General features: G+C 35.7%; 1 protein-coding gene and 1 non-coding gene across 3 annotated transcripts in view; one reads left to right on the forward strand and one right to left on the reverse strand.

The window, feature by feature from the left end:
- Unc5c (unc-5 netrin receptor C) overlaps window positions 1-23,100 on the forward strand; it is a 385,500-nt gene that overhangs the window by 74,442 nt on the left and 287,958 nt on the right. The gene's annotated exons all lie outside the window — the stretch shown is intronic.
- On the reverse strand, window positions 15,636-15,763 carry LOC147827120 (small nucleolar RNA SNORA40). Its single transcript, XR_015452918.1, has one exon. It is a non-coding gene; the product is annotated as a small nucleolar RNA SNORA40 (small nucleolar RNA).

The raw sequence follows: 23,100 nt of genomic DNA on the forward strand, positions 1-23,100 counted from the left end.
TGAGATATAGTAGATGTCTTAAGCAAGTATATCTTTATTAAAATCAGACTGCATTTATTTCCAGTAGAGCAGTCATGACTCAGAGGGGAAGTTTTGAAGCAACTTGTGATTAGAAAGCCAAAACACAAAAGAAAACAAGAGGGCATGAATTGGAGGATTGGAAGTCACCAGTGGGTGTGTCATCATCCGATGAGAACTTGTGGAACACATTAAGAGTTAAAGTCCCACAGGGCTCTACCATTGGCAGCACAATATAAGATATTTGATAACAGTTTCATTATTAACCAATTTATGATCCTTTTATTTCAGAGGAGCATAAGGGACATGATAAAAATTTGCTACAAATGACAGCTTTGTTGAACAGGAATGTATTTTTTTGTAGATTTTACAACAATGGGATAGGCCAAATAGCCTTGTAAATTGCATTAATGAGATAGATTGCTACTTTTAATGGAGGCTCTGTGCTCCACGTCATGGCTGATGCAGATTTGCCAGTTAATAAGCCTGAACAGTGTTTCTGTTCGTGGAAAATGAATCTGAAGCGATTGTCAGATTATCTGTTTGGCATGCCTGGCTGGTGTCTGGAATGGCACTCTGCTAATGTGCTATAACTCAGTGTCATTAACCCACACACATGATTGAAAGATGAATTTAGATTTGTACCATGGGGCTCAGGACAAGGAACAGGCTGCAGGCCAATGAGGCTGCAACAGATAAAATGAACCGTTCATTTTAGATTTCCATTCTTCTGGTCTTTACATGCTCACTCACTTTAAAGATGTATGACATTTAAATATATGCAAAATGATGAAACAGAACTGCTACCTAACAGAACACAGCTCTACATTTCATTAATGGCTTGAAAGTTAGAGTCAGAAAGTGAGTAGTCATCCACCCCTTATAATCCCTGTACCTGGGGAATCTTGACCAAAAAGGCAAATAAATTAAATACTCTGGAACCAATTTCATCTAAGAATATTATAGAAACTTTAATTAGAAATGTAGAAATCATGATGGAAACATGAAATGAAAGGCTTGTCAGTTTTTCATGAGAAGAATTTAATTTGCACATGTGCAGATTAATTAAAATACTTGAAAATAGAAAACTTACCTTTTTCTTTAAAGGTAGATCCAAGATGATTACAGCAAAGTCATCACCTGGAAACTACGAAATATTCTTATGTTTGGTCCTTTTAATATATTTTGTCTGATATTCCTTCAGCAGATACTTTAATGCATATCTATGCCTTTGAAGTCCAAGGGCTCTGGAAATTTTCAGTAAGTTTGTAAACAACAGGTTGTGCCCTATTCTCACAAGGAGAGAGAGAGAGAGAGAGAGAGAGAGAGAGAGAGAGAGAGAGAGAGAGAATATACTCTGAATGCAAGTCCTACTTTCTGCAGAGTCGGATCTATTTTCAGACCTAACAGAGACACTTGAGGCCTTGCCTCCTGGGCCTCAGTCTAGGTTTTTAGGGCTATTTGAAATTTCAATGAATTAAATCATACTTAAAAAACAATATGACCACACACAAGGTAAAACTTTTTGTCAGTGCATGATATTCTCACATGATGTACTCTTTCTTAGGGTCTATACGGAAAATTAGCAAGGGCATCTCTCCAAAGCAAGTATTAAAATGATATGTGGGTAAATGCCTGTGCATGAAAGACTTGGTATAGAAATCTAGAAAAGCACTGTTAGGGGAGAACCTGTTCTTTCAAAATCAGAGGACTTTGTTGTTGACAATGTGTTGGGCCAGGGTGGCAGTGTGCCTCCCTGGAGGACAAGTACTCCTGTGGGTGGCATGGAGTGCTTTCTTGTCTGTCTCTAAGTTCTGTGTTCAGTGGCCAGTTTCCTGTGCTATGATATTAATTTATTGAGTTAAAACTCTCCATAATTTCAAATAATCATTTTGAAAGCTGTCATCTTTATATTCCTAGTAGATTTCAAAGTTTTATAAATTACACTTTGGCATGTTTACACGATATATATTGCACATATCATTATTATATTTATAATATAATATATTCATATTATTTTTATTTATCAAATTTCAAAGTAAAATCAACATTTCCAAAGAAAATCCTTCTTTCCACTTTAAATTCCAGTCTCCTTACTACCAGCTTACGAACCAGCCCCTCCCTCACAGAAATAAGTTTTAAGTTTAAGTCAATCTTCCTATATTTAAATTTAAGAAGTTGCATAAAGGATATTTCCTAATTTAAACTCATTTTACTTGGATAGTCATTGCCATCATTGGATCTTTTGTTTGTTAAGAACAAAAAAAATTTAGAAGTATTTCCCGACATTCACCATAGTTAGAACTTTTTTAGCACCATTAATCTATCTTGTTGAATGATCAAATATTTCATACTTCTTTTTTTCTTATTTAACAAGGCAAGTCCTTGCAATTTAAAAAGAATAATTAGCAGTTTCTGCTTAGCTAAGCAAACAGACCATAAGGGTAATTTGGATTTGCCACAAATGAATGTTCTTCATCACCTTCTTAAAATATTTATCAAACCAGAAGGTTGCTTATTTTCCTATACTAGTTATAAATGTTTAAGCATAAAATTTGATAAATATCTGATGCATATCAAATACTATTATGAAATAGCCTTCAAGTACTCAATTTGTTCACTCTTATAATTTATTGCAGTCATATAATATAATTTTTCCTCCCACCCATCCTTCTGCCTTTTATGATCCACCACCTGCCCCTCACCTCACAGTAGAGCTACCCAAGGTGGGTAGCCCCCACTGAGGCAGGATCTCATTCAAAAGCATGGCCTTGTCTCCTCCCAGATGCTGTGAGGTACTCTTGGTATGGTCCATGCCTTGGCCAGGTAATTCAAGTTACACTGATGAATAAATCCATGTTAATTTCTTCATTCATCCTTCTCTTCAAAATATTAACCTTTCCTCAGAGGCTTTCCTGGGAACAATACTTTTACTCAGTGAATATACTGACACAGAGCCTCTTTTATCTGTCACATAAATTTGTGGCCCTTCAAAACTTTAGAATGCATGTAGCAATTTTGGTAAACTACGGGAAATGTTGCTACAGAGTAATGATTCTAAATTCCAGTGAGGATCTAAAATTCAGGTATATATGTATTGCAAGGATCCTGTGTGGTCTCCCCAGTCCCTACCAATCCTCCCCCTTTCTGTCTGTTTATAGCTATGGATGGTCTTTAAATAAGTTCACTTTCTCCACACACACAGATTGCATTTCTCATTATCCTTTTCCTTTTCTGCCCTCCAAAAAGAGAAGTGATTGTATTCATTAGCTACTGCTGCATAACCCATTACCCCAAAATGTAACAGTGTAAAACAAAAACATTATCTTTACACAGGGTTGGAGGGTCGGGAACTCCAGAGGGGTAAAATTGGTTTCTTCTGGCTCAGGGTCTCTCAGGAGGTAGAAGTCACACTGTCAGAGTCATCTGTGACTAGGGCTGGGTCTTGCTTTCTACTTGGCTCGCTCCTATGGCTGTTGACAGGAGGCCTCGGTCTTTCTTCATGGCTTGACTGTTCCCTCAAAGTGGCAAGAGAGCAAGGGTGTAAGCAGGGAGCCCCAGTGCCCTTATGACTCACTCCCTAAAATTAGACACCGTCATTTCCTCTTTATTATAGAGTCACTGGATCCCCCCACCCCAGTGAAGTGTAGTGCCACCTCTGGCCCACCTCTGTGGGGAGGGCTTAAAATCATCCTTACTAAGAAAGAAAATGTCTCTAGTCCCTGTAATAACTTTATAATGAAATTTATGAGTGGCATTTGGAAATATAATAGTATGAGTTTCCACAAAGGGCTGGGATTGGTTTTTTAGCTACTCACCCTTGGATCAATAGCTCAGTTCAAACATAGAACTTTTCAGATAATGGTTGGTACTGAATAAATACAGAATTAATCAATATCTCCAAATTCTGGGTTGTGTTTTCTAAACAGTTAAACTTTAACTGCCTACATTTTGTTCTTCTTACTCTGCTTCCAATAATGGTAAATGAAGGGTATGGATTTATGTCTGATTATTCTTTGAACTTTAAAGATTAGTTTTCAAAGTCATGTGCCCTAGTTTATCTCCTAATTACTGTAGTAATTATATGCGGTTTGTATAGAGCTTAATATATTCCATTATCTGTTGTTATATACCTTATTATCTGCACCAGATCATAAATCCATAAACAGTGGGACTTTTGTTGTTTTATGTAGGGCAGTATCCATGAGTTAGGATATTGTCCGATGTAGCATCAGCACTCTATGAATGTTTATTAAATTCATTAACGTTTTACTAAGCTAAAAATGTTATTTTCATGGACATTTCCATTTGGCATTTGCACAGATTTCACTTCCACAGTTACACATAGTTAAATCTACTCAGACAGCTTCAAAAGACCCCTCCATTGTGGCTGAAGTGCTTGGTATTAAAGGGCTTGTATGTTAAAACCCATTGTTGAAACACATGCTTCTTGCTGGTGCCAAGAAACAGCCCCCTCAAAATCACCTAGTGCACTTGATTAGTCTGTTGGCACCTTGGAAGTTTAGGGTAAGAGATGGGGTAGTGAAGTTTTACTGTCAAAGTATGGTAGGGAAAACCCTGAATACTAAGGAAAATAGAAAACGTCCTAGGCCTGGCCTAGGGAACAGAGAGGAGGAAGATTGTGGGGAAAACAGCTTATTTGTAATTCTGGTCTTGAAATTAGAAGTGGAAAAATATATTCAAATCTGAATTTTTTTCTTTTAAACCTGGGTGCTTTGTATCCATTTCTACATATCTACCATCATTAGGTTTTCTAATTTTTGGAATATATATTTCTATGTATCCTAAAATAAACTACTAAATATTCTCTATTCATTTTTATCCATCCCACATTACCCAAAATGGTGGTGCAAATCCACCTTTAAAGAACCAAGTCTGTACAGAAAAGAAGGCACTGAAAGAAAGACTGTTTGGCTTTCTTCTTATGAAGAAGGAAAGGTATTATATATGGAAGACCTAGAAATTTTTATGATCCTCTCACAATAGTGTAGTGTAACACAGTGATTCAAATATGACTTTAGAGACGACTATGCATTTTAACCTCCTCTTATAACATTAGGTAATTTGGGTAATTTTCCATCTTAGTGTGTCACTATGATGATTTTTTGCAATTGAATCTGTGTTCCTACTTTGAAAATGGAAGTTCCTGGCTATAATATAGCTTGAGAGTTTATCCCTTGAGAGGGATAGAATCTCTTCAAAATAACTCAGCTACTTCCCCTTTCCTGAATGTCTTTGTAGCTGTTTGTTTTAAATTTTTTATTGTTTGCTTAACATAGCCTGCAAGTGACCCGTACAGTTTTCATGTGGAACTGTGCATTTCCTTAAGGCTCTTTATGACACTGGAGGATGTCAAGCCACGGTCACAGGCTCTCACTATCACTGGAGACATCCCTTCGGCTGGATCGTCTCCCTGTGAAAAGCGCCAGAAGAGTTTCTTTTTTATTATTTATCAACCACTTGTGGTATTTTTTGGAACATTTGAACTCCCCAGGTTTGCTTATATAGCCCAAATTTGAAATAGCATTTAACCCCATTCTGAAAACTAGTAAATATTCTAAGTTCTAAAAATGGGGAAAAAAAAATCTTCCAAATTTTCTCTTCAGTTTCAAAACTTGCCTGAGGGATAGCTGAGAAGACATTCTCCAAATATTCAGGTTGAACAAAAACCTATTAGGAATTTATTTTCATGCATATGATGAGAAAATAAGACAGTGATTTGTAAAATGAACTCATACAAATAATTCGCCCAAAACATTTCAATTACAGAATGATGGGAATTTACTTATAATAATGAAATGCATGTATAACAGTTGGAAGTATCATTAGTAAAATGTAAACCCACTATTTAACCACATATTCTTGTTGTTAATGCATACGCACATATTCATAAGCTAAAGAATTTAAAATGGCACTATTTTAGATTCTCTTACTTTTCTGGCTGAAAGAAGCCTTTCAAATACCACACAGGATACTGTTAAATTCCAATTCCTAAGGCTTGGAAACTTCTCTAATCAGCCTCTTAATGATGCTGCATTCAATACTTGTCGTCTTTAACTGTCTTTGACTAATTCTCATGTCTTAAAGAAAGATGGAATGGTTCTCAAATGCTAAGATTAAAATGCCAAATGCAGCACATGAATCAATTGTAAATGACAAAAATGAACAGTAACAATTTTATTTCTGTAGGAACCAATTCGTTATTATGCAGTCTGCCAGTGATGTCCCTTGTTCCAACTCCTCCCAGCTGGATGACTTGGTCTTCTCCAAGTGTTTCACACTTAAAGTGAATACATATACAGAGCTTTTTATATAAACGATATGGTTCAGTATCAATAGTTTCCAGATTGATTTTATTGGGTCAATAAAATGACATATTTCTCTCTATCTACATGTCCAGTACTTTTCTGTGATGTGATTGAAACTGTACCTTATGAAAAATAAAGTACCTTATTCTCAATGTAAGTTTATGCATTCAGCTTGTTTAAAATTGTTTATGCTGTTATACTTCATCTTGCATTTCCTGAGAAAACTGGTTTACAGTAAAGATTAGGAATTATTTTATTAAAATGTTTTGTTATTCAGATAAATAATGATTTAGTTATAGCAATGGATTTGAAGGATACAAACCTGTGTTGTATTAACAGATCTTTTGCCCTTCCTAGACTGTCTCCACAAGGCAGAACCTGTTTCTTACTCATCTGTGTATATGGAGGATTCAGTTCAGTGGCTTCTAAATAAAAAGTCAACCACAGATCTGTTGGATAAAGGACTGCTTGTTTAAATGGATATAAATGTTTCCATAAGGTATATGCTGACACAATGCCTTGAGATTTACAATAATCTGAGAACATAATATCTCATTTTCATAAGCTCCATTTTCTTCCCTCTGTCCCATTTATAACCAAAGCATACTCATAGTTTGTAATAAAAAGACTTTTCAATCTGCCCCCTGCCCCAGTTTCCTGCCCTGGCCTCTGGTCTGTGTGCCACTTTCCATTTCCAGTGGGTTTGTGAATCCTCCTGCCTCATTGTTTGTTGCCTGACCATCTGCTGGTACTTCCTTCTACATTCACCACTGACAGCAAGTTAGGCTTCTTGTCCTTTAAACCTGAGAGCCTGATGTGTTCCTAGGCTGAGACCTTTGCTGCCCGCCTTCTTCCTGAGCACCCTTACTCCTAGTGGTAGAAGGACCTTGCTTTCCCTTGTCATGAAGGCTTCCACACATTTAGCTGTGCCAGAGTCCGGGGCCACTTCTCTCCGTGCATATGTTGCAGTTGGGTCCTGCAGCCTGCCTGCCACTCTGATCTCTGGCCTTATTCATCAGCCCTTTCTTTAACTCTCTATGTGGCTGGAAGCCTGGTTTCTCTCCAACATAAAAGCCCAGGGTTTAGCCAGTGGGGGTGGGGGAGCACAGCATGTTTGCAGGCAGCAGCTGGAGGACTCCCTTCCCACTAGAAACAGATCAAATGATCATCTGAGATATGTCCAGATTTCCTTGTTTAAAAGGCAGGCAGATCAAAGACTCTGTCACCTTCACAGATTGGAAGACTAGCAGAGCAGCCAAAAGGCCGTCACCTCTTCACGACCCCAAACTGCCTCCTTTGGCTGTGATGATTTTGCACTCTGAGATTTGACTGTCTCCCTTAAAGAATCTGTGAAAAGAGATAATACTTAAATATGCTTTCCTGAATATCAGTAGGAATAAGGCTATTCTTTAATTATTTGAATACCTTGGGAAAAATTCATCTGCATTAGTTGTTTTTAAATTTGCCACATAAACCCAGGATTAGGTGGTTTTAATTTTTTAAAATTTGCCACATAAACCATCATTAGATGGTTGTAGTTTTTGTTTGGGGGGAAGGTCTAAGATGTTACAGAGGTTAACTCTCACTAATTATATTCACGCTCTCTCTGACTTTCCCTTAAGACCGAATTACCTCCTATGTGTTGTCATATGAGAATTCACCCTTGAACTAGGAGTTACTCCTGAGCATTTCATTTTTATAGCCAGGGTTAACTTGACTATATTCCCGACTAGAATTCTTTTAGGCTGATAAAGACCTTTGTGGCCAGGGAATGGGTCTTGTTTATGATTTTATCCCTAAAGCCTAATCTTGTGCCTGGAACATGTTTATCACTGTAAATATTTCTTGAATTTATAAATAAACCCAGAGTGTGCATTGTGCCATTTACTGTGACTGGATTGAACATTCTATTTTTTGATATTTACATTTATAACTACATATTTACTGTGTATCTGCTTAGGTAGAATCTGTGTACACATACACAGTCAAATGGAAGGTATTTTTTTAAGGGGAGAGGGAAGCAAATGAGTATTGAGGAAATATTTTGCTCATGCAATAAAAGTTAAAAAGCAGCAATGACTATTTTTGAATGTGGTTATGCTTTATGATATGTCAGCATACAATATTCTCTCAGTTCGCTCACCTAAAAACCCCAAGACTATCAAGTTGATTGAGGAAAGGATTGTGGGAATCAATACACAATCATATAACTGCCAATCATATAACCACAAGACAAAAATAAGAAGATCAGAAGAAGCAAAATGTTTCCTCTTACTTGGCTAAATTTCCACATTTGAAAGGAAATCTAGGGTTAGCCAGGGAAGAAGTCTGACTTGCCCAGCAGTGCCACCTGCCTCCTGCCTGTCACCTCCGTGCCCAGCCCTGACTGAGGTCCCCTTTGCAATAGTCCTGAGATAGGCCCAGTCGCAGGAGATGCAGGGGCTGAGCTGGCCACCAGAGTACGGGAGTCTCCTAGGCTTGCCAGAGTAGAGACTCAGAATTGTTGTTGTGGGTGTTGTTTTATAGAAAAACAAAAAGGGTAATGTGACAAAAAAAAAAAAAACTAGCTGGCCAGAAAACAGGAAAAATATACAGTTAACCCCTCCAGTTGATACCATTTATCATCTTGAGATAATATTTTTAAAGTAAAACTGAAATGATATTTAGATTAATAGGAATGCTTGATCCTCTCATCATGATTATAAGCATATTTTGTGTTAGCCAACGCCAATTTATAGTTTTACTTAGACTAAAGTTTATTTAGATTATGTGTTCATAATACAGTGTCTTAGTTGTACAGAAAGGCCACTTCTTTCTCTGATTTTTCTCCTCTGGCGTCTGTCCAATTTGTGCTTTCCTTCCATATCATACAGGAAAAGGGCTGTATCATATCTTAGCTGTATGGGAAGAATCAATCTATCATTAAGTAAACTATAAATCCCTTGGAGGAAAAAGATATTTTGCTTAAAGTTTTCCCTACAAGTCTTTCTGAGAGAATGAACAGTCTCTTTATATTCATCAGAACACTGAACTAAATAGAATCCTAACTTAAAATTAGGATTTATGAATGTTTTCTATAATAAAAGGCGGATTTCTAAAATATATAATGTGCCAGTTGATATCTGGAATATTTTAAACCATCCATCATGCCTATATAGAAAAATATTAGGCTGTTTATAATTTTTGTAAATAATAGTCATCTTTTGTCTTTTGTGTGATAGGTAGAATTCTGATACACATAGTGATTACTTCTTGATGTACATACCCTGTGTGATCCTTTCCCATTAAGTGTGGGTGAACCTATAAATATGGCGGGATACCACTCCCATGTGTATTTCACATTCTGTGGCAAAATAGCCTTTGTAGATGTCATTGAGGCCCATAAACAGTTGACACTGAGCTAAACAAAAAGGATAAGCACATTGCTGTTTAGGTAATTCCACTGAAAAATGTTATAATGATTAGTAAATTTAATATTTATGAATCTATATGTATAAAGGGTAGACCTCTTGAAAAAGCAAATTATCATAAAGAAACATGAAAACTACCCCAAAAAACTGATTTGATACAATCCACATGGACAGTTCCATCCATGCACAGGCTCTTAGAGTATAATTACTCACAAATAGTTTTAAGGGAGGACGGCTCTCTGTTATCTTGTTACTTTCATCTCTTTTTTAAAATGCAGTTTCCTTATATTTGACACAAAGAAAATTTAATTTTCTTGAGAAATGAATGGGATTTGAATTTAAAACCTGAGTACATTTGATCTCTTAATTATTAAGAACAATTACTGTTACCGTTGAAAATAATGGCCAAAGGTGCTTAATGTTATAAGACCCACATTTCATACACTGTTCTAATCTATGAGTAGATAATAAATGTTACATATTTAGAAAATTATGAAGAATACATGTTTCAAACATGTTAATGTTGATATTGTGATTAGTCACTAGCATTCCATAATAGAGTCTTAGGGGAAATTTTAATTCTTCTGCACACACATGGTGAGCCTTCATTGCAGTACAGAATGAGTTAAAGTCATCTTAATTTTCTCATTTTTGGAGAAGAGGAACCCATACTAACTGCTCTGCTTCTGCCTATAATATCCTTTGTGAAACAGGGCAGAGTCATTCACAAGGTTGTTAGAATATTTATAACTTGTAAGGAAGTTTATCAAATCCATTTTATTGGACTTGCTTGTAATTACAGTCTATTTGTATACATTTATTGTATTTTGTCCATTTACAATGTGACTTATGGATCTGATATATTCCCAGTCAATTACATGTGCATAATCATTATTGAACCACAAGAGATAATGTCAGGTCTGGAGCCAGTATAGTCTGATACCTCAATGGGCCTTTGGAGACTTTCAATGCACTGATTACTGGAATGATACAGCATCAATCTTCTGAATGACTCTCTCTCTATATATGTACACCAAAGTCAGTTCTTATAGCATAATGAAACAATTACAGTGCAATATGAAGGGACTTGAGTTGAATTTCAGTGTATTTTCTGTGTCCAAAACAGGCAGAGAATAGGGGTCTAAAAAAATGCTTAAAAGTTGATTCAACTCTGAATCACTGTAATACTTATATCTCTGAATAAAGAAAATTTAAAACAGAATTCAAGCTGGGTGTAGTGGTGCATGCCTGTGATCGCAGCACTTGAGAGGCTGAGCCAGGAAGATTGCCACAAGTTCAAGGCCAGCCTGAACTACATAGTGAGGCCCTGTCTCAAAAAGCAACAACAGAAACAGACTGCAAGGTTCTTTTAAAATTTATTCTTTCTTAAAACACATGTAGGGAGGAAATAACCCAGGAAAATTCACTGGATGGTAGATGGGGTATAAGGTGATGGAATGTCCACTTACCATATCGGTAATTGCAAGATAAGGGAAACTAGAAGTCTCTTTAGAGCATCCAAAGGAAATTATAATGTTAGCATTCATTTATTCATTTATATGTTAATGAATAAAAGAGTAGGATAAAAGTTAAACTGATGATGTAAGTCCTGCCATAACATGTAAGTTCTGAGGTCACTGTGAATTTCAGTATACTATTAAATAAAAGTAGTAATGCTACTCACTCAGTGGACCATTATACGGATTAAAGAAGTTAGCATATAAACCTGTGGTTAATACTAAATAAAATTGGATCATTATCGTTCCTTTATTTCTTTAAACCAAAATTTCATGAGTATCTATTACTGGTCTGACAGAGAAAATATATCTTAATAATCAGCCTATTCTAAAAAGAATTTTACTCTTGGAAGGCCTTACTATGATCTTACTAAAATCTTTTCTTTCTTTAGCCAACTCTGGTAAGGGGCTGTATAGTTTGTGGTTCAAACAAATAAGAAAAAAAGTAATTTTAGAATGAAAAATGAAAAAATGAAAAAAGTCAAAACAAATTTATCAGCTTCTGTGAAAAGACAAACAGGTATCTATGAGGAAGGACAACTCAGTTTTTTTAAATTTTTGAATCCCTTTTACTTGACAGAAAAATTACATTTAGCAAAAAATTCTATTGTTACCCTTCCTGCTACATTTTTGTCTTGGTGATCCCTATTTTCTAGCCAAAATGGAAGTTAAAATATAATCCTGGAATGAGACTGACTTTCTGTTTCCAACATTAGGTTTCATTTGAAGTTCCTAAACCCCTAAGAAGATCCTGGCCCCAATTGTTGATAAGACACCTTCATAGATCATTTCCTTGTAAGCAGCACTAAACCAATGTAAAAAAAAAATGCTCAAGTGAAGGGGAAATATACATACACACAAAATCTCCTCTGTTCAAACAGAAATGTAAACACAAAGATACCTCCCTCATAAGTAAATAATCTCAGGCATCAGGTGTTATATCAGAAATTATATACCATATACTTTTATATTCCTATTCCTTTTGAAGCAACAGACCCCATCGTAGATTGGGAATTTTGTACTCACTTCTAAGCACAGACTGACTTCCCTAGTTTAGCACTGCAAAGACCACTGTTCACCTTTCTTGGAGTTCGGTAGGCTAGAACCACGAGAATGGCTTAGGTCAGAGTTTCTGCTCAGTCCCCTCAGGCTGAGATCCTGGTGTAGCCTGGGGCCACAGTCTCATCTGAGGCTCAGGTTCATCTGGCCACCTGATTGTGGTTGTTGGCAGCATTTAGTTCCTGGGCTGAAGTTGTAGTTCAGTGGTGCCATGCCTGCCTGGCAAGCACAAGGTCCTGAGTTTGATCTCTGGTACCAGAAAAAAAAAAAAAAAAAAAAGATTCAGTTCCTTTCAAGACTGAACAAACCCAGGAACTAGATTCTCGGGTTTTGCTATCAATTCTTGCCTGTACCTCTGCCATCTCTTTCTAGATCTGTCTCTCTCTCTCTCTCCAAAGTCAGTGACTGAGGATTTAGAATTAAATAGTTAAAAACTTCAGTTTGACCCTGGTTCTACAGCTGCTGAAATATTAATGACATTGAATGCAGACAGATAGGAGATGTGGGGAGACCACATTTCAGCCGTGTGCTGTCTTGCTGATCCTGGAGAAGAATCTTTTGTGCCTTTTGCAGACAAATAAAAAGTGACAAGGATGCCAAGAGTATTCAATATTGTCACCACAACTTTTTGAAAGCAAAATTTGGCAGACAGAACAAGGAAAGTGTTTTTGTTCATGTTTGTTTTTCAAGAAAGACATTTTTAAAAAACAAATCTGGAATAATCTTTTATGAAAAATGGTTCCTTTCTCTGCTTTTTAAAGATTGTTTACTACTAATAAACATAAGAGATGTTAAAAGGGGAAATAACTGAAAATAGATGTATTCTTAATTGTTCTCAGTTCAAGTTGAAATGAATTCAAAAGACAATATTGAAAGATGTGATATGAATTATTTCTTAAATATGTACATAAACATGTAGATAAAGGCGTTAGTGGAAAATTGTGATTAGCTTTTAATTTGATCATTTAAATTATGTCAGCTGATAGAAAATTCATTTAAGCATTTGTATTAAGGAACTGAAAATGCATAGAGTTTTCTGGCAATATTGAAGACAAATGAACAAAAATTATTTATTGCTCATGGTGCTCATGATATTAAAAGTCAGCCATTTGGTTTGAAGTAGTTATAGAAAATACTTTCTTTGCTTTAAATTTTCTAAACAAATGAATCTAGGCCTTATGAATAGAAAACAGAATCTTTTAATAGTATTTACTTAAGATTCATAGATAAATGCGTCCTATACATCAAATGTGACATAATATATATTTTTAAAAAGAAAATCATCCTTACAACATAACTACAAGTATATAACTTCAGTTCCTCTGACATTCATAATGTCCAAATTTTGGATGCGTCCATGAATATCTGCAATTTCCTCAATACATATTTGGCTCCAGGAATTTTCTTTTTTAAAATTGGCAACATCTGATATTTGAAACCTAACAACAGTCATTTACTTCATTTTTAGGATTTATATTCAACACCAGAAGCAAACTAATATCTTGCATCCAAACATGAAAAAAGTTAAAATGAAATAGGCAATGAAAAATGTAGACTTATGACAGTTGAATTTACCAAAGCAAGTTGCTCTATTTCTGTCACTGATATGGTTAAATTCCCTAAACTCAATGAGCTTTCCATCCCTAAGACCAAGGTATTTGCAAACTTATTATTCAGTGTATATGCCTTCTTCATGTCTAGACTATTTACATGTGAAATTAATTCATGCTGTTACTTTATTTTTCTTAAACACATTCTTTCTTCTCACTCTTACAATTTTAATCTCTTTTAGGTAGTTGACAGTCTCCTCCTTTCACTGGCTTGACAAAATCATTACAATTAAATACACAGCACATAAAAATTAAGGAAAAGAAGTACCTCTACATGTAGCCACTCAGCAGTATACAGGGCTGTGTCCTTTTCACATGAACCAACCCTCCAGCTGTTGCCTATAGGCCTCACTGGATAGCAACCATTTCCATAGCAAATTAACTCTCATCTAGCTGGCTTCCAGACTTGGGATTTCAGATACTAGTGGATTCAGTCCTATCTTATAGAAACCAAAATTCCAATTTAAAATAAAAAAAATAATTGTTACACAGAGTGGAACAAATACTCTAACAGATGTGGTGGATATAGTCTCAAAGTCAATTGATATAGAATGCTAAGTTAATTTACAGTAAGAACTGGTATCTCTAGTGCAAAGTATTTTCTCGCTATAGGCAAATGTATATGGAAATATAGGGAGTAAAGGTTGCTTGGAATCAGAGTAAGGAGAATTGTATCAGTCTTGTTGAATGGTTTGGGGTCATCATAGGTGGACACTAAAATGCAAGACAGAAGGTTTTGCTAAGGGAAAGGAATGAATACAACTCCTTCTATGTATCTCTGGCTTACACATGACTTTGCCGATGAGAAAGAATTCTTGAATTTTATTGCTCAAAGTTTATTCTTTCTTGAAAAATATTTAAAAGATACCTTGAATATTGACCTCTGTGATTATTTTCTTGATATGATCTCATAAATGATGGATAGACCCCTGTTTTTTTCAAGGACTAAGTCACAATTTTAATGCATCCATACATTTTTCATACACTCGCTTGCTCCATTGTGTTTCTTTTAGTTTAACATACAGAAAGCAGTATAATTTCTTCTTTTTTATTTTCAAATTTCTAAGGACCATCTCACTCTGGGCTATAAATATTGACATGTATATATTTCTTAATTATTTAAAGTCAATAAATTTTTATTTAAGGAATTTGACATATAGTTCCTTCCACTACCATGAAGATCACTTTTGTTTCTCTAGATCTTCAGTCATGATTTATCTTCAAAAAACTTTTCCATAAATATGTTATTTGGGCTTCTTTTATCTGCACTTGAATTATGGACACCAGACTATTTCAGACTTTCCTACTTAGGATCTTTGGGATAACTTACTGAAGCAGTTCATTTCAGGGTCATTTTCAGAGTAGACAGGTCTGGCTGGTTCTCCATTTCTGACACTTCCTCTACATGTAAATGAGTTCTAATTGTATTGTTCCTAAGGTGTCATACTCAGAAATAGTACAGACCTGGGAATGTACTAGTACCTTCAACTCTACACATCATGTTTTCAAGATAAAAGTTTTTTTTTAAAGCCATCCTGATGTACCATGTTAGTGTGAAAACTGTGATACTACATCAGTATAGCTAAGATTTCCATCATGTCCTATGCTTTTTAATGATGAAATTTTCAATTTTTGGAACCAAACTTGCTGGTTATCAATACCCCTATCACTTTAAACTCTCTTTGGTATAGTAATACCCCATCCCACAGTTGTCAAAACTCACAGTGAACAGAGGCTTCTAGGTTGCAAAAGAGAATTTATTTTTTGCACCTTTCTCTAAGTCTTTATCCACAGGCCGAACAAAAATACATGGACACACACACAGGTGGTGTAAGTGTATTTCTTAATTTCCTTCTCATATACTTAATTGTAAATTTAGAAACATTCAGTATTTGAGTACTGATGTGGTTAAATCACTGGAAAATGATTTTTTTGGTATAGATAGTTTGAAAATATATGATATACTGTTAACCACAGTTACAACCAGAAGATTACTGATTTCAGTGCTTCCTTTTACCTTCTAGCACACCCAGTGCAGAACATTCTTGAGGGTGGTAGGTTGAAGCGTGAATCAACTGTACCTGGAGCTAATTACATGGTTCTTCTAATTCATCTTTTCTTCCGGGTATCATTTCCCCTCCTCCACAAATCCCACTTGCTTGTTTTCTTGCAAAGCTGCCAAGAAACTGTGAACAAATTTAATGTCTGAATAACTGATTGCTTGCTCAGTGACCTTGAGAAATTACTTGCATCATTAAAAATTCATGGAAAACAAAGATTTTGAGAATACTGGCATATGCTGTCATATTGAACCTGCTGTTATGCTACCATACAATTGTTTGAACTTTAGAAAGTATCTCGAAGACATTAACTAACCTTGCTCTGCTTATCCAATTCTATAAAAAGTTTCTGATTTTTTTCTCAAATAGAATCACAGATTTCTGCATGTAAATGCGAGAGAAGTAGAGACTGATTGATTCTTTAAATTTCTGTGATACTTCAGAATTAGTGTTTCAAATTGCCACACAATATCAAATAAAATATTGCAGTTGAGGTGAAGTTCACATAACATGTAATTAATCAGTTTAATGTGTACAACTCAGTGTTGTTTAGTGCATTGACAGTGTTTTGCAACCACAGATTCTCTCTAGTTTCAAACCCTTTTATCACCCCCAGAAAAACATCCTGTGCCCTTTACATTATCATCTCTTTCAAGTCTCTCTCCTCTTTCCCCTGACTTCCCTATAGATTTGTCTCTCCAGGATTTCAGTAGATTTCATTGTAAATATGTATAAATTACAAACTCTGTTTGTGCTAAACAGAACAACACCTCATTTCATGAAGAAACACATATGGAAGAAAAGGATGGGGAATCTTAAAAATAAATTATTGTCTTAGTCACTTTTCATTGTTGAGACAAGATATTCAAACCCATAATTTAAATGAGGAGAGGTTCACTTTGGCTCACAGTTTCATCCTATGCTTGGTTGACTGGAAAGCAGAACAGGATGGCAGAGGGGCATAGCAGAGGAAATTGTGTTCAACCCATGGCAGCCAGGAAGCAGAAAGAGAAAGAAGGAGCTGAATACAAGAATACACCCTTTCAAGTCACCCCACCCCACCCAGCTACCTCACCTCCTAATAGCACATTCAACTACTTCACTCATCAGTGGGTGAATCCACTGATGGGTATAGCTAACCCTTACCTCCAGTCCAATCATCTGCCAAATGTAGAAGGGAGTCATGTTAGATCTAAACGATAACAATCTTGTCCTGGAAACTCCGACATTTGGTAAATTATCATGAGAAACAGCCCTCTGACACCTCTTGAAGAGCAAGTCTCATGTATCATTATATGATCTGCTTCTTTCTACCCCTTTAAGACTGTGATCACTGGTGGACATTTTTTCTCTTTAGCCTTAGTCCTTAAGAGAAGTACATTTATATATGTGAGTGCTTGGTGTTTGCTAAAGAAAATAGAAGACAAAGAGGTGAAGGGCTCATTGATAATATTTGATGCTGTTAATAAGTAGAGAAATGACTTTGCCAGTATTCTTTTCCTTTTTTGCTCCTTTCTTGATTTCATTTCTTTTTCTAGCTTTGTTGAAATCATTGTAAAAGTATGAAATCATTCCCAAAATAAACTCATGGAATTAAAATTGGCCTCAGCATATGATAGTCAACATTCAGCTTTATTAGCACTTTAAGCAGGGATTTATATGTCATGCATATTGTCCAGTGTGTAAACAAAATACATCTAATTATCTGGTGATGCAATCCAATTTTTCTCTGCCTCTTTTTTTCTGTGTAGATATTAGTTCCTCTCATGCAACCCTTGTCTTCTAACCCCTTCCACCCCTGCCCCAGAGGATAATGGTTCATTTAATTAATACTTAGCCAACATTAGAGTTAAATGAGTGCCTTTGAAAGACATGCTAGTTTCAAATTTCTGCATTCCTCCTGTATATTTTCCTTACAATTTGATTATTTCACATGTGATTTGAAAAGGAAGTATTAACAACATTCAATTTTTACAAAACAGCTTTCTTCTAGAAGACAAAGTACCTACCATGAAGAGTGGTGGACATCACTTCATCAGTGAATAAAACAATGATTTCCATTTACCTGATTTTCTTTTTCTCACTTTAGGTTTAAAGATATTCCACTAATACTGATAGATCTGTGTGATATTTCTGGAAAAAAACTGGTGGGAAACAACAGCTTTTTCCAGAATTCTTTAAACTTCATTGTATGTGGGGCTCCCTTCTGTGTTGACTTGGGATAGACATTAGGAATGTATTTTAATCTCCTTTATCCAAAGTTCTGTGAGGATAGTGCTACATATTTGATTTCTGGGGGAAAATGGGTTGTTGTTTATTTTAATGAATTCCTAAGAAAATTGTTTTCTGCTTATTTTTGTGTTCTCTGGGTAAGAACATCATAGTATCTTGTAGGCAGGGTCGGCTGCTTGCTGCCCAGCACCATTAACATACGTCTGGGCCACCCTTTGAATGGCACTGTCCCTCAGTGAAACCTCCGCAGTCTGGGATGGAGAAAGATTGCAATTTACAGAGTCCATTATCACCTCTGGACGTGTAGAATGATAATGGAAGTGACAGAGGTGCAGCTGAAAATTGGCTCTTAATATTTCATGTGTTCAAGCAAAGGATTGGAAATCTCATGCTGCTCTTTAGGGAAACTGATGTGGGATTTTTATTTTTCCTATTGGAAAGTTATATGCAAGGCATTGACTGGAGGTTTCAGAAAAAGTATTACAGCATATTCATTTTGTGTTAACCACTATTTCTCATGAGAGTTTAGAGGAAAAAGTAGTTCTGTGTGAAAAATTAATACATGGAAGCAAGGTGTATCCAGCATCCAAAGAATTCTTTATTATTATTATTATTATTATTATTATTATTATTGTTATTATTATTGGTACTGGGGATTGAACTCGGGTCCTTGCACTTGCGAGGCAGGCCGCGGAACCACTGAGCTAAATCTCCGGCCTTTAGAAAGGACTATTTTAAAATAATGTACCTGATACATTACCACTTTGTTTTAACCAATGTACTTTGTCTATGGAATCATAAATATTTGCCTTAAAAGATTACACTGCAAAATTTTGGTTGTTTTTCATTCTCTCCCAACGTATTATTTTCTGATTTACAACTTTGAATAGTATTTCCAGAGCTATTGTTATCATACTCATTTTTAAAACAGAAGCTCTGAGATTCTTTGGAGTTTAAGATATAGAGGATAAGATTGAAAACAAATACAGCTTCTGAAATAGTTACATTAATAATTTAACATTCATCTCAATGCATTACAATGCCTATAATTGAACTAAAGAGAGATACTTGTCAAAAGAATTCTCTCTTTTAAAATGTAGTTTCTAGAGTTTGCCTAAATAAGAAATAATACAGTGCCCTTTTCATAAATATTTTATTACTTTTTATCAATCTTATTTCAGACAAAACAAAAGTAGTAAGGTAATATTTTTTCTTAATAATGAAAGACTAAATATGATTTGAAGTTCAGCAAATGTTAAGATCTTTCTGTTTTCATGATGTATATTTATGGTAGGAATTTCTAATTTCTCAACTTTATCAAAGAGTAAACATTAGTGACATTATTTTATCACTGTTGCATGATGTTTAACATGTCTGGATTTTACACTTTGAGGCATTTGGAGATAAAAGAAAGGACCACCTAGGTTTTTTTCTGTAGCTTCTCTAAGATGACAGGCCTATTTTCACTTTCCTGTTTTCTTTTCTGGAAATGGACATCACTTTACTAAGCTGCCAGTAGCAAAAGTTTCAAGTTGCTATGGTGGACTTCATATCTCATTTACATCAGCAATGCCTGCCATTTGGAATAAGGCCTCTGCAGTTCAGTGTATTTAGATGTGTCATTTGATCCAGTTGCTACTGACAAGGTCAGAGTGACAAGACTTCCAGGTTGAGGCTTAAAGAGAATTCTAAATGCTACAAACACCCTGCCAGGAATGCTCAACTAATTGCTACTTAAATTACAAATTTCTCACATTTTCTGACACAAATATAATCTTTGTATTGTATGGAATCAATACTAATAACACTAGCATTCATCACTGACATTCATTAGATATAATGTGTCAGTCAAAATTTTAGGCTCATTTACCTATATTCTCCCTTTTTTTTGGTTCCAGATATCGAACTCGGGTCCTTGCACTTGGGCAGCAGGCAGTGAAACCACTGAGCTAAATCCTCAACCCTACCTATATTCTCTGTATCAGTTTTTTGGTGCTTCAAAGTATATGAAGAGAAAAATAGTTATCTTGGTCATTGTTAACCTTAGGCCTAATCCAGTCACTAGAAATTGATAGGAACTCAATAAAGATTTCTTGAATCGTTAAATGCATTAGTTTATTTAGGTCAGAACATGATAAGTAGGATAGCTGTGTACATTTTTTAATCTATCCCTTTCAAATAAGCAACTTGAAAATACAGACTACCTTTTTGACTTGTTTAGTTTACTGTAAGTCATGCACTATAGTTTATGGAAATTTTTCATAAAGTTCATTTTTGACAGAATAAAATTGCTCTTATTTAAATATCCTAATAGATAATAAATAAGAAATAAATCATTGTTACTGAGGGAAATAAGATCAAGGAAGGAAGGTGAAGGAATGTTATCGCCAAATAGTTTTTCACAGTGGGATTTGACACCATCAGATCCTTGATACAGGAAGTGCTACCTTGTATCTTTAACAATGCCAAGTCACCAGTCCTGCTTAGTGGCAATGAAGATAGTAGATTCAGATCCATCATCTGTTCTCCTCAAGAGAAATACATAGGTAGAAACAGAGAGGTTGTTAAAAAGAACTCCCCTTACTCCAAAAAACAAAAGTAAAGAAGATTAAGACAAAATTAAATGAATAGAAGAAATTAAAATCAACAGTTATTTGTCTAGAATGCATGTAAGAGACCTGGGCATGGGCAGAGTTCTCCATTACAATCTGAAGACCTTAGATTTTATGAAACATGTCTGCCAAGTTTGACAAATGCTCCAATGTTTAAATACCACAAAAACCTATGCTTTCCCCGTATAACAATAAAATATGACAGTAAAATTGAAATGACCTTATTTCAGTAAGTTTAAGGCTGAAGTTTTAATAAAGTCATTGGTATACGTGTCAGTTGGCATATTCACTAGAACAGTTTCTGTAGTGTTTATGCATGCATTTGTTCAGCTACAGATTTGCGACATTATAGAATGTCATATTTCACATTATCCCAACTTTTTTTCTGACTGCAGACTGCCATGACTTTCTGAGATGTCTTCAAGTTTCCTACATTTGCATCAGTGGCCCTGGGAGTTGGCATTCTTCTGGGAAACATGTTTAAATGAGAGAGGAATCTTTTCTGTGATTTTACGACCATGGGAAAATCAGCTGGTTTGGGACGTTGGTATCACATGCTTCATACACCATGTACAGGAAGTAATTACTGGGACAATTTCAAAATTTTCTCACTTACAAATCTCATATAATTAAAATTAAGTGTTCAAAATTGTCGGTAATTTTAAAAGGGCTGGTCTCATAAAAATCCTGGATTTCTCCTGTTGATAACAAGGCAGTGGTCCACTCTCTGCTTTCAGGTACCCAGAAGATGATTGTGTAGAATTCAAGAGATAATCACTGCATCAAATTGAGGGCTTGATTGGTGTGCTGCTTAGAGGTGGGCCACTGTGAACTTTCCTGATGTTACCAGGTACATGTGTGCCTTCTGAGCTTGTCAAGTCTAGAACAAAGTATAAATATTTAAATTATATTGTTTTTATAATTTCATTTTGGTTAGCAGGAGTAAGGTTGCACAAAGGCACGTGTAGGGACAGGGCAGTGGTGGGAGGGCAGGGCAATGACCTGGCCTACCCATGGATCAAATGGCCCCATGACTTTAGAAGAATCTACCTAAATAGGAGCCCTAAAGATAGGGGCATCTAGAGCAGAGAAGAAATTATTCCTCTTTTCAAGTTAGACTAGCCAGAAATCATGTGAAAACAATTTTAGTATCTAAGGACAATGAATCATAAAATGATATTAAATATGCATCACAAAAGAGAGTGTATCTAATCCTGATAGGTTTTTTTGTGTAAAAATGCATTTCCCAGGTTCTGTGACATTGCCTTATACTTTCATGTTAAAAATCTGCAGATATTGCTAGTAGTTGTAATCCACCTCATCAAAGGAAAGTAAGTAGAGAATGGCATTCTTTCTCACACCATAGAACATTCTAAATACTTGTAAAATATCTGTGTTCCTTGCCCCCATTTTCTCTCCTCCAATTCTGAGTTAGAGCTGGTCTACACACTCTCCACAAGGTAGTGCCAGGCCAGGAAAGCAGGATGTGGAGATATTTAGATTGTCTTTCCTTAAATTGCTCTATCGTGTGCTATCACTAAAATTTGGAATGTATTTCATATGTATGATTTAATTCGATCCTTCCAACAATCCCAAGAGGTAGACAGGGCAGGACATCCTGTAATTGAACTTTCTCAGATAAGTAAACCAAGTCCCAGCTAGATTGTATGGTTGCACTGGTGATGGGATGCTCAGAGATTGTTGTATTATGGGGCTACAACAGTAGTTCTGTTTCCTACCCACAGAATACAGTGTCTACCAATCAGGCTTAGCACCCTCTGTCTCTTTCTCTCTGTGTCTCTCCCTCTCCTCTTCTCTCCCCTCCTCTTCCTCCCTTTCTCAGCAGAAATCACACTCTCAACTGGACATTGGCTAGAGAAGTGTTAACAGGGAAATGATTGTTTCTCTGCTTTCCACCTAAATCTGAGAAAGAAGTGTCTATTTTCCCAAACCAGCTTGAGATTGCTTTTCCTACCAATCCCTTTTCCTGTGTTATAATCATCAAACTCTGCTTGTGATAAACTTTTTAGAAATGCTCTCTCATTATGCCTTAATTAAAGAATTAGGCAGGCTTGAGTGTTAATCTCCAAACTGCCACTTTACCTGCAGGTCACTGGGCAAGTTGTTACATTTTTCTAAAGTAACTTTCATTGTCAGTAAGTGAGGGCACCTATCTCACTGTGAAGCTTTGTAGTTTAAAACATCTAAGTAGTATGGGAAACTGTATGATACATACCTCATGTCCAATAAATT

The sequence above is a fragment of the Heterocephalus glaber genome, unplaced genomic scaffold, assembly GCF_053883595.1.
Source record: "Heterocephalus glaber isolate CG9 unplaced genomic scaffold, H.glaber_assembly_v1.0 deba00001454, whole genome shotgun sequence".
In the NCBI taxonomy this organism is placed as follows: Eukaryota; Metazoa; Chordata; class Mammalia; order Rodentia; family Bathyergidae; genus Heterocephalus; species Heterocephalus glaber.